The sequence below is a fragment of the Tamandua tetradactyla genome, chromosome 17 (assembly GCF_023851605.1).
Source record: "Tamandua tetradactyla isolate mTamTet1 chromosome 17, mTamTet1.pri, whole genome shotgun sequence".
NCBI classification, from domain to species: domain Eukaryota; kingdom Metazoa; phylum Chordata; class Mammalia; order Pilosa; family Myrmecophagidae; genus Tamandua; species Tamandua tetradactyla.
The window spans coordinates 42,270,631-42,282,972 of NC_135343.1; the positions used below are offsets into that span (position 1 = coordinate 42,270,631).

At 39.7% G+C, this 12,342-nt stretch overlaps 1 long non-coding RNA gene across 1 annotated transcript in view; it reads left to right on the forward strand.

Moving 5' to 3' along the window:
- Window positions 1-9,014, forward strand: part of LOC143661589 (uncharacterized) — a 36,091-nt gene extending 27,077 nt beyond the window's left edge. Inside the window, exons 2-3 of the long non-coding RNA XR_013164710.1 lie at window positions 6,008-6,063; window positions 8,938-9,014. This is a non-coding gene — a long non-coding RNA (uncharacterized LOC143661589). The remainder of the gene's footprint in view (window positions 1-6,007; window positions 6,064-8,937) is intronic.
- Window positions 9,015-12,342: the final 3,328 nt, after the last annotated feature.

The window sequence follows — 12,342 nt, forward strand, 5'->3', positions numbered from 1 at the left end:
TTCTTTTGCATGTGAATTTCCAATTTTTCCACTGCCATTTCTTAAAGAAGCTATTCCTTCCTAATCATGGGTATTGAGAATCAGTTGGCCATAAATGTATAGGTCTATATATCTATCTTTATGCCAGGCCCATATATTCTAATTATTGTAGTTTTGTAGAAGTTTTGTAATCAGGGAATGTGTGTCCTCCAATTCTAATCTTTTTCAATATTGTTTTGGCTATTTGTGATCACTTGCGACTCCATATGAATTGGAGGATTGCCTTTTCTACTTCTGCAAAAAAGGCTACTGGAATTTTGATAGGGAGGATGTTGAATCTATAGATTGCTTTGGATAATATGGCAATCTTAACAATGAAATCTTACAATCTGGGAACACGGGATTACTTACTATTTATATAGACCTTTAATTTCTTTCAGTAGTGTTTTGTGGTTTTCAAGTTATAAGTCTTTCACTTCCTTGGCTAAATGTAGCCTTGCATATTTTATTCTTTTAGATTGCTATTGTAATGGAATTGTTTTCTTAGTTTCCTTTTCTCATTGTTCATTGCCAGTTTACACAGAAACACAATTAATGTTTGGTTGTTGATCTTGTACCTTCCCACTTTGCTGAGTTCATTTATTAGCTGTAGCAGTAGTTTTGGTGAATTGTTTTGTATTCTTTCTATATATAATTATGTCATCTACAAATAGAGATAGTTTTACTTCTTTCCAATTTGGAGACATTTTATTTATTTTTTCTTGCTTAATTGCTACTTCTAGTACAATGTTCAATAGCAGTGGTGAAAGCAGGTATCCTTATCTTGTTCTTGAGCTTAAGGGGAAAGTTTTCAGTCTTTCATCGAATATGATATAAGCTGTGAGTTTTTCATAAATGGCCTTTTCATGTTGAGGAATTTTCCCTCAATTTCTAGTTATCTAAGTGTTTTAATCATGAAAAAGTATTAAATTATGTCAAATGCCTTTTTTTACATATAGTGAGATGATCATGTGGGTTTTTCCTTCATTCTATTAAAGTAGCATATTACATTGATTGATTTTAACATGTTAAACCACCTTTTCAATCCTGGGAAAAATCCCATCTGGTCAAAGTATATAATGATTTTAATAACAGCAAGTTTTTTTGTGTTTGTTTGTTTGTTTGTTTGTTTTTTGCTTTTAAGAATAGTCCAGAAAAGAAGTAAACATGGGTAATGCAGCGGAGAAAAAGAGATAAAGATGTGCATGTGTGGGTGAGAATGGGATTTCATACCAAAAGCAGAGAGGTGGACCTTAGCTGGAAAGATAGTAAATTCTTAGGAATAGGAGGAAAGTTACAGTCTATGCCCATATATCCTGGTAGTTGGATAGACATGGTGATAAGAGCACATGGAAATTCTTTTAAGATCATTTCTATATTCTCAATGATATAACATCAAGGTGTCTCAGTCAAAGTCCAATTTGGAAAACAAGAGACACTATCAAGCAGAGAGTAATTTAGTAAATGATTTTGAAGGAGTTGGAAAGGTAAAGAATAAATGGGGTGAGGATATTACCTGTAAGGAGACCACTGAGTGGCCAGGGGAGCCATAGTAAATGATGATACCACTGGAACCTGCAATTACCTATAGGCAGCTGGCTTTAGAGGAGGCAGAATCAGAGTGAGTTCTGCCCTCCTTCTGCCTTCTAGTCTGGTATCAGTGCTACCTATTGGCAGAACATAGAAAGCAGCTGGTAAAGGTGACTGGAAAATGTGGTTTTGAGATTTCTTGTTCCTGAAATACAGGAAAGATCTTAAAAACACAACAAACCACACAAAGTTATCAGCTAAGAGTGAGGTTTAAAGGTAGAAGAGAAGGCATGCAAACGTTTTATAGGAGAGTGGGATGTGATTGGCTTTGAGGAATACAATTGCATAGCAGTTCCAAGAGCGTACTAGAGGTACTAAACTGAACGTGAATTTGAAGCTGGATCATCCACATGGCTGTGTATTCTTCTACAGTCATGTTCACGTAGACCCCACTAAATGGGAAAAAGTGTGGATTAACCAAGAGAGTTCATTGAAGCAAGAGTTGGGCAAGGAAGTTGAGGGTATATTTAAGGGAGTGGTTGTAAGAACTGGCCAGGGAATTTAAGCTGGGTAAGGAAGGAATTGAAGACATATGGGAGGTACAGATGAGGAACACATTTATGAACTAAGTTCTTATCTTTCCCACAAAAAGGAGGCTCCTTGTCGTCAAGGACCAGGTCTACATGACTCACCACTGTATTTCTAACACTTAAAATGCTGCCTAGCACCCAGTAGGAGCTCAGTAAATTTTTTTATGTCTTAAATGAATGAATGAATGTGTTCAGTGCATTATCTTCTGCTAGTCTGTCAGGCTCTGAGGTCCGGGACCATGTCTGACCACGCTATCATAGTTGTGATAGTTGAGTGTCCACACTCAACTATTGTAGGTACTCAACTATTTTTGTTAGAGTGAAGCAATTTTAATCTTTCTGAAAGACAAGAAAAGAAATGCAACAGCAAATGGGAGCAGATTATGTCATAAAAGATAGAGCACAGGCTGTGAAGGACCTGCAGATCTAACCAGAAGAGTGAGAGAGGGCAAATAAAGGCCTGGTGGCAATCAATATAAGCCAGTAAAGCACCAAGTTCAAGTTCAGTGTGAGCAGATATCACAATTCCCGGTCTGTCTAAGCTGAAGGAAAAAAAACAGGAATATGGCAGCTTCAGCACAGAGAGTGGAAAGACTGCACTGATGCCAGAGACAAGATAAATGAAGCCTGACCCAAGGCCCAGGTCCAGGGTTTGGAACTGTATGTTACCAGGCTGAAACCCAATTCTCTCCCCACTGATTCTCCCAACCTCAACCCTACTCCAAGCCAAGCAAATGTATTGCTGACTGGGATGTCTTCCAGGAGAGAGAAAGCTAGTTCCAGCCCCCCAGTAAACCTGAAAGTGCTAGGGAAGAGATGGAAAGGGGTTGCCACAAGCAAATACTCATTTATTCAGCCTGGGACAAAATTGTGAATTTGACAATGTTGTTCTAGCCCCTACCAAAATGTCTTGAATTTTCCTACCTTATTGTGAGTTTAAGTCTCCTAACATTTCTCTTGGCCCCTTCAATCCATTTACAGTTGGGATAGATTACAAATTCATGCTAAGTTAAACATCCCCTGGCTGACAGAAAGCCTTTTGGGGCCAAAGACTTTATCTTACTCCTCTTGAGATCTCCAGGGTCCATTCTATAGAAGATGCTCAGGGAATAAATATTCAAAGAATGAGTGAATTATTGAGCTAATAATGGGGATATTTCAATGTATCATTTCTTCTAAGGACTAAATTCACATCTTGATGGCTGATATTTTAAGTAATTTATGCTTTCATTCAACAGATATTTATTTGGTTCCTAATACATACCAGATGTTGAGGGTAATTTCAGTGAACAAATGAATATGACCTCAGCCCTCATGGAATTCACATTCTGGAAGAAAACCATAATGGTAGAATTGAAGACATTGGATACAGGGGAAAGGGGGCAGTTTCATACCATCAACCATGATTAGAATGTAGTTATTGTATCTGGCACTTGGTAAGAGCATAGAATCCTGTGTTCTTTGTTGATGCTGCATTATGGGCCTTGGGCTCTGTGTCCCCAGTTACTGTCGGATCTTGAAGTAAATGCTTTGTCTAAGGATAACATGCGTCTGTCCAACCCCAGCAACTGCAGAAGGGAGCTGCTGAATCTGGAGAAGCACATGGATAGAGTAATTGAGGTTTCAGAGGTAACTTGTGTGGCCCAATAACCATGAACAGAGAAAGACTCCCATTACCCCCAACCACCACCCAGCCATGACTCTGGACGGTTTGACACTGAGATACTTAGCACAACTCCCCGAGGGATAGGAATCCCAGGGATGATTGAAATTAAATTCCTTATCAGCCTAATAGATCATCAGCTATTACATTTTATTTACACAAATATAGAAAAGAAAACTTTTTATGCACTTGTATTTGTGGCATACTATTGCATAGTTTCCATGGCCACGTTGGGATTTCTGAAAGGTCTCATGTGTAGGCAGGCCCATAATATGGGCAATGTGTGTCAGTAGATGAGAAACTCTGGATGGACTTATGGGCAGGCCTTCCACAGCAGCTATATCTTGCTGCATAATAAACTACCCCAGAGTTTATTGGCTTAGAACGACAATAAATATTTATCTCACACATTTTTAAAAATATATTTTTATTAATAAATCTTAACATACTAACATTCCACTCATGGTTTATAATCAGTGGCTCACAATATAATCATGTTCTTGTGCATTCGTCACCATGCTCATTCTTCAGAACATTTGCATCAGTCTAGAAGAAGAAATGAAAAGAAAAAACTCATACATACCCTACCCCTTACCCCTTCCTCTCATTGTCCACTAGTATTTCCATCTACCCAATTTAATTTAACCTTTGTCCCCCCATTATTTATTCATTCTCCATCCATGATTTTTACTTATCTGTCCATATCCTAGATGAAAGGAGCATCAAACACAAGGTATTCACAATCACATGGTCACATTGGAAAAATCAAATTGTTATACAATCATCTTTAAGAATCAAGGTTACTGGAACACAGCTCAACATTTTCAGGTACTTCTCCTTAGCCACCCTAATACACCATAATCCAAAAAAGGATATCTATATAATCCATAAGAATAACCTCCAGGATTATTTTACACGTTTTTGAGGCTCAGGAATCTGGGAGGGCTTAGCTAGGTAGTTCTGACTCGGGGGCTCTCATGAGATAACAGTCAAGATGACAACCAAAGTCATGGTCACCTGAAGGCTTGACTGGGGCTAGAGGATCTGCTTTCAAGATGGTGCCCTCTCATGGCTGTTGGCAAGAAGCCTTGGGTTCTTAGCACAAAGACCTCTCTGAAAGACTCACAACTTGGCAGCTGTCCTCACAAAATGGCATTTCCCAAGAGTGCGTGATCCAAGAGCGCACAAGGCAGAATTCACAGTGTCTTTTATAAACTAGGCTAGAAAGCCCCACACTGTCATTTCCACAGTATCCCATTGTTTACACTGTGTGGAAGGCAACTATAGCATAATGTGACTATCAGGAAACAAGGAGGCTAGCTTGAAGGCTGGCTACCACACCCTTTTCTTCCCTTACATGAGGAATAGTAATGAATCAGTGAGTCACCCTCTCAGCCTGAACATCACCAGCAAAGTGGAAAACGAAAGGAAACCTTGGGAAAACATGAATGCAAAACATGAGAAGTAGATTAAAAGTGAATAGCATATGTGGGAAAATGGGAAAACTCTAGATCATGCCTATGGGTGTAAGTTGCTTCATGCACATGTGTTATGCTGAAAAAGTATAACTTGCATTAATTTTCTGGGAACCCTAATTTTCTTAGCGGTAAGAACTTAAGACTAAGTGATTGAAATATCGATCCCTGATAAAGAGACATCTACCTCATAATTGCATAAGGGGGATGTTGGAAGGAAGCTAGGAAAGAGTGCCTTTACTCAACCCCACCCTTGTGTCCTGTTTCCTTTCAAATATTGTTATGTGTCCACCCACAGCCTCCTCATTCCTCCTAGGTCTGTCCTATTGTCCAAGCCTTGGGCAACTTCCTTCCCTTCTCTGAAATGGTGGCTTTTGCCAAAGACAGTTTTCAGAGCCTGGAAGACACTCTAACAGGCTACAGCATTATTATGACAACTTGCAGCTCAGATCTTTCCAAATCCTTCCCAACCAGATTGTTAATAAACACATTCCTTAAAGTTAGCCACACAAAGAAATTTTACCAAAATCTCAACCTTGGTATAACCTCATTTGTATGCATTCATGGAGGTGCATGATCTAAAAGCTGATCACTTGTCATTTTGGAGAGAAAACATGACCTGGACATTTAAAGCTTTTACTTGAATAAAGAATTTAGTAATAAGCATGATCAGCTAATTCAGTCTTGCTCTGCAATTTATTTATTTATTATTATTTATTTTTTTTGCATAGGCAGGCACCAGGAATCAAACCCGGGTCTCCGACATGGCAGGCAAGAACTTTACCTGGTGAGCCACCAACGCCTGCCCTTGCTCTGCAATTTGACCTCTGATATGCTCTTCGGTATTTTCTTCAAAGTGCTGGGCTCAGGTTCAAAATTCTGAAAAGAATTCTCTAAGCATTGAGTGACCTTGGCCCAGGAATCTACAGGAAGATGAGCTATTGTTGGTCTTGTACAGATCCTGGTAAAGGAAAAGGAAAATTTTTGCTGGGGCAATGCATAGCGTGGGAACACTATGTGAGGCCAAGTGGAAAGGGCCTGGGGCCAGCAGCCAATGCACATAGTCCCAACCCTGCTACTAATTTGCTGCTTGACCCTAGGCCAGCATTGACTTTTATATCTCTGGGCCTCTGGTTCCACATTTATGAAATGGGCACAGTTTCTAGCCCAACCATCCAGAGATGGTTTTACCACCTAAAATTAATCTTTACTATGTTTCACTTCTTCCTGAAGTTTTTCCTGAGCAAACTAAATGAGGAGATCAGAGAAAAAAACTGAAGAAGGGAAAAAAGAAATATATATTTTCTGTGGGAAGAAAAGGATCTTTGAAGGCAATGATTCTTAAACTTTTTTAGATAAAACTCCTTTGAAAATTTTGATGAAAGCTTTGCTTCTTCTCCCACAAATAAAGCTTTACATGAAATTTCAGGCAGTTTATTCCAGAGCCTATCCATAAATTATGGGCCTAGATCAGAATCTTTGCATTAAGAAAAGTTCTGTCATAAAAATTAACTTTATAAAACACAATGTCAGCTGCTGAACAAGTTGGGATGAACTTGGGACACTGACTATTAATTCACTTGGCACGAACTTCAGGAAAAAGTGGGGGGAACAAGTAATGGGATTTTGGATGGTCATAGAAATAAGCTAAGTGACTCAGAGTAGATACAAGATGCAGCAAGATAATATTTGTTAGAAGATTGTGCCTACTCAGGAAATGCAAGCTCAGAGAAGCCTGCCTTGCAGAAACTATTAGGGTCTGGGGTCCAAGGAAGATGAAAAGAGGTCACAGAAAACATCCAGGGAAACCGAGCCTAAAAGTGAAGAGAGAATGGGAGCACAGTGGGCCTGAGGCGGCGGGCATGCCGAAAGACTGGGCCTGGGTTCCAGGCTGCATATAGCAATGCAGGAGGGAAAAAAAGGGGGCTGAGAGGAGAAAATCCAAAGTGGAGAGAAAGGAGAGTTTGAAAGGAGCCCTAGAAAACAAATGACTATACCCCTTACTGAATAGAAGGCTATAAAACAAATGGGACGTGCATGAAGAGGCCAGACACACTGTTCTTTTGGACTCTGAGGAAAAAAATAATAATTAAAAACAACCACACCAAGCAAAGCAAGAATATCAGAAAAAAATAATAATTAAAAACAACCACACCAAGCAAAGCAAGAATATCAAAGCAAGAATATCAACTTGTTTATGGGCCATAAAGACTTGGTTGGTTATTGATTTGCATGAAATGGAAAGAATGGTATTTGTACTTGTGTGTAAATCTCTACCAAATTAAAAAAATAGAAACAAAACAGTTCCTCAGTTGTGATGCTCCACTGAATTCTGCAAAGTTTAAAGAACTAGTTAATTATCAGAGTCATTACAGAGGTGAATATGGTAGTCCGTGTCCTAGGAGGTAACCAGAAAATGTAAAACAAGGACAAGGAAGTTTCTGGTTTATCAAAGGGTATTTAGCAAACACCAAATGGGACAAGGGATCCGGACAAAGAAGCCTTGATCTTGCCAAGGCTCCAGGATGCAAGATAAAAGGCAAATAACTTTGCACATTCCTGGCTTTTATTTTCCTTTTCTCTACCCCTTAGTCCCAAATACAGTGACAGAAACATTAGTGATGTCCCTCTGCTGACCTTATAATTGTACGATAATTGGAGTTTAGGAAAAGGGCTACTTCTTGTAAATGTTGTTCTCTTCAAGTTGTAATAGTCTTCCTCATTCATATTATTATTAAATACTTGATTCCACTATTTGCCATTCAATTAAACAAGCATTTGCTGTGCACTATGTACCAGGTGCTGCAAAGTACTCCAGGAAATATAGAGATGAATTACATAACATCAGCATAATCCATTCACTTAATGTATTTATTTTTGAGCACCTACTGTGTGCTGTGTGTTCTAAATATTTGAGCAACAGCAGAGAACACAACACAGTGCCTAACCTTACAGAGCTTACTGTTTAAATTGCAACGTGCAATTTAATGGCCTGATCAACAACCATAGAAATGAATATAATATAACGAAGAATAGAAAGGCAAAAGAAACTATGAGCAAAGGACAATACCATTCCAAAAGAAGGAAAAATCACATTTTGCTGGGAGGGAAGAAAGTTTCAGGAGTAGGGGCAGCTATTCAAACTGGCCTCAAATAAGGGATAGGAGGAAGAAGCAGGGTAGGGAGTGTCCAGCCAGGAACAAAGGAACAAGTTAGGAAAACTAGGGCTGCCCATGGGGAACAGAGGAGGGCCAGATCTGATCACATCTGGCATTAAGTTGGAAAGCAGTGGAAGACAGGGCTGCAAAAGTAAGTTGGGTCCAAATCATGAAAATTCTTGGATGACTTTTGAAAAGTGAAGTGACAGGCCTGGAAGATATAAGAGAGAATGTAGGGCAGATCATGAATGCTTTCCAACTCTCTTTTGGCCAATGCTCATTCCTCAACAAAATAGCATAAATGTGTGGGTTATGCCTTTTTGACCATGGCTGTTGGCCTTTGCAGAACTGAATGCAGATTTGAATATGTGGCTGAATAGTTATTTATTTGCAAACCTACATACCAGTATTTTAGCAAGCATTCAAACACTATTATGATGACAAGTAGCATTAACATGAGGCTTTTTATTGTAAAGCTAACTCAACATTACCTTATTCACCAGAGACCATGATGAACTGAAGTGTGGCCCCAGAGCCTGGTCCTACAGGAGAACATTTAGGAGGTGGGGAAGTTGGATGTCAATCCTGCAGCCATCTACACACTCTCCCTCAACAGATGCTGAACGAGTAAGGACCTTAGTGGTTACAGAGATTGTCCACCTCATGGCTTTCTGACCCCTGAGGGCTGCCCTCCACATCTCTATTTGGACCCCAGACTCCAGTTTGAATTCCTATCTGAGCTCTCCTTCTTTTTCAAATCTTTCCATGATCAGAGGCTGGTTTGGGATGATCTGTTAATTCTACCTCTACAACCTCTATTAGTCTTTAATTTTAGTCCTTTGCCCCTTGCAGGTTTGGACTTATGGACAAGAGATGTGGCCCTTGACTGGCTGGGACTCCAGTTATTCCTATTCCCCATTTGCCTGGGGACCAGGCAACAAAATTAGCTGCTAACATGGTTATCTGAAAAGCAGAAAACTGCAGGTAGAGATATGAAAGCAGGACAATCTTTCTTCAGGACCCTTGCTTCCTTAATATACCGCTTGAAATTAACAAGCCCACAAAGGCAACACATTGCTGGGGGAAATGCATGTAGTTAGAGCCTTCAGAGTCTGTGGACCTGGGTTCAAGTTCTAACTCTGCACTAACTGGGCCTCCACATTCTCATCTGTGAAATGGGTTAACAGTTGGTAATAAGGAAAAAATGAAATCATGACTACGAAAGTTCATTGTAAGTTTTTAAAGGCTTTATGAGAATACATTATGATATTTCCCTCTGAATTTCTACAGCTCACAATCCTTCCTGTTTTCTCTCTGGCGATTGCTGCAAAGTTCTTCTTTGTTAAAATGCAATTTTATAAAGATATACTCACATGCCATATACTCATCCAAATTTTACAATCGGTGGCTCACAGTATCATCATATAGCTGTAGATTCATCATCACAATCAATATTTGAATATTTTCATTACTCAAAAAAAAGGAAATTAAAAATAAAAATAAAATACAAGTAAAAAAGAATACCCTGAACATCCTATATGCAAAGTTTTTATAAGAGGATTCATGCTGAGTTTTAAGACCCCTTCTGTCTTGCAAATTCTTTATTTTTTACTCTTTTATTATACAGTATAACATATATACAAAGCAAAGAAATAAAAAAGCAATAATTTTCAAAGCACTCTTCAACAAGTGGTTACAGGACAGAGCCCAGAGTTTGTCATGGGCTACCATACGATCCTCTCAGATTTTTCCTTCTAGCTGCTCCAGAAAATAAGAGGCTAGGGGGCTTAAATATTTTTTTAATATCACAATCGACTTTTTTTCCTTCTTTTAAAAAAGCTATAAATTTCAAAGCACAGCACCACAATTAGTTGTAGAACATATTTCAGATTTTGACATGGGTTACGATTTCACAATTTAAGGTTTTTACTTCTAGCTGCTCTAAAATACTGGAGACTAAAAGACATATTGATTTAATGATTCAGCATTCATATTCATTTGCTAAATTCTATCTTCTATGTATAATTCCACCATCATCTTTGTTCATTCCATACCTCTCTTTGGGGCTGTTTGGGCTATGGCAATTCTAAATTTTTGTTATTGGAAGGGTCTGTCACTAATATGGAGTAGGGAGATGGAACTATCTGATGTTCTGGAGAGGCTGGACGAGGTTTCAGGACTTATCTGGACCAGAGAACTACCTGGAGGTTGTTTGTTTCTGGAAAGTTGTTCTAGTGCCTGGAACCCTTGTGGAATCTTATATATTGCCCTAAGTGTGCTTTAGGATTGGCTAGAATGGTCCTGGTTGGGATTTGGCAGATCATCATAGGAAACAAGGTCTACCTGAAGCTTGTGTTAAGAGCAACCGCCAGAGTAGCCTCTTGACTCCATTTGAACTCTCTCTGCCACTGATGCTTTATTAATTACACTTCTTTTCCCCCTTTTGGTCAGGATGTAATTGTTAAACTCATGGTGCCAGGTCTAGGTTCATCCCTGGGAGTCCTCTCCCACGTCTCCAGGGAGACTTTCACCCCTGGATGTCATGTCCTAGGTAGGGGTGGAGGGCAATGATTTCACTCGCAAAGTTGGGCTTAGAGAGACTGAGGCCACATCTGAGCAACAACAGAGGTTCTCCAGAAGTAACTCTTAGGCACACTTATAGGTAACCTAAGCTTCTCTGCTGCTTACATAAGCTTCACAAGAGTAAGCCTCCTGATCAAGGGCATGGCCTATTGATTTGGGTGTCTCTAAAGTTTGACACAGCATCAGGGGATTCTCTGATGGTTCTGGCTTGCAATTTGACCACTCTCTAAACTTCCTGGGCTTCAAAATAAAGGGTTTAACTTCTATTTCTTCCCCATTTTATTTGTTCATCTCTTTAGAGTCAAAGTCTGCATTTTGTTAGTCATTCTTTGCATCCGTTTTGACCATTTGGTGAAGAACTACTTAGTGCATGCTCTACACCTGGTCTTTCTGAAGCACCAGGAGCAATGAGGTATGAGTGTGATGTTACTCACCGATCTGATGTCCCCCTGAAGCCCATATACTGGAAGTTCCTATTGCCAAATTCCATTAAGCACTATAAGGCTTGAGCTGTCTTTCCTCTTTAATCATTCCAGTGCCCGGGCTCACTCAGACACTACATGGTCTCTCAGAAGAAATCGTTGTTGGGTTCTGAACTTTTGGAATTTGATCCACCACCAGGGCTTGAAAAAAAAAATAAGGTAATACATGAAAAGGCCTAAATCGATGCCTGACTCACTACACACAGTCAAAGGTTTCCTCATCTCTCAGGGATTTCAGTCCTTTAGGGAAAAAGTGCCCTGAAATGAAAGCTGGGAGAAGAGAGACAAATTGTTTAGTGGAAGCAAAATATTGGGGCAAAGGGCAGGAAGATCAACCACAGGTGGTCATTTGTAGAGGTGAAGTGAGGTCAGCTTGGGGGCTGGACAGAGGGCAGTGTGGGCTCAACCACCTGATTTCTGGGCTGGTCAAGAGCTGGATAAGATTGCTTTTCAATTAATCTAATTTTATAGCTCTCCTTCCTCTCTTTTGGCTTCATTAGACTTTTCTCAACCACCACCACTGTAAAGAGCTGGAATTGAGAAGTAGGAACAGTGAGCTCATTGATTCTGTGTCATGACCATTAGGTGGAAGCTACTGTTTCTAATCGTCACCTTAATTGCTAAGGTTACGGGCATAGCTGCCCACAAAGACTTGTTCTTTTGCCATGTTTGCCTTGGAACTGGGGAAGTCAGCAGGAGAAAGGGAAAATAATTAGAAGTCATTAAAGAAAAGTAATTGTGATTACACTGATTTGCTTCCCTCCCCACACCCCCCGCCAGTGGAATCCGGGCCCTGATTAACTACCACAGAGTTCTTTATTTATCACAGCTAGGTGTGAAGGT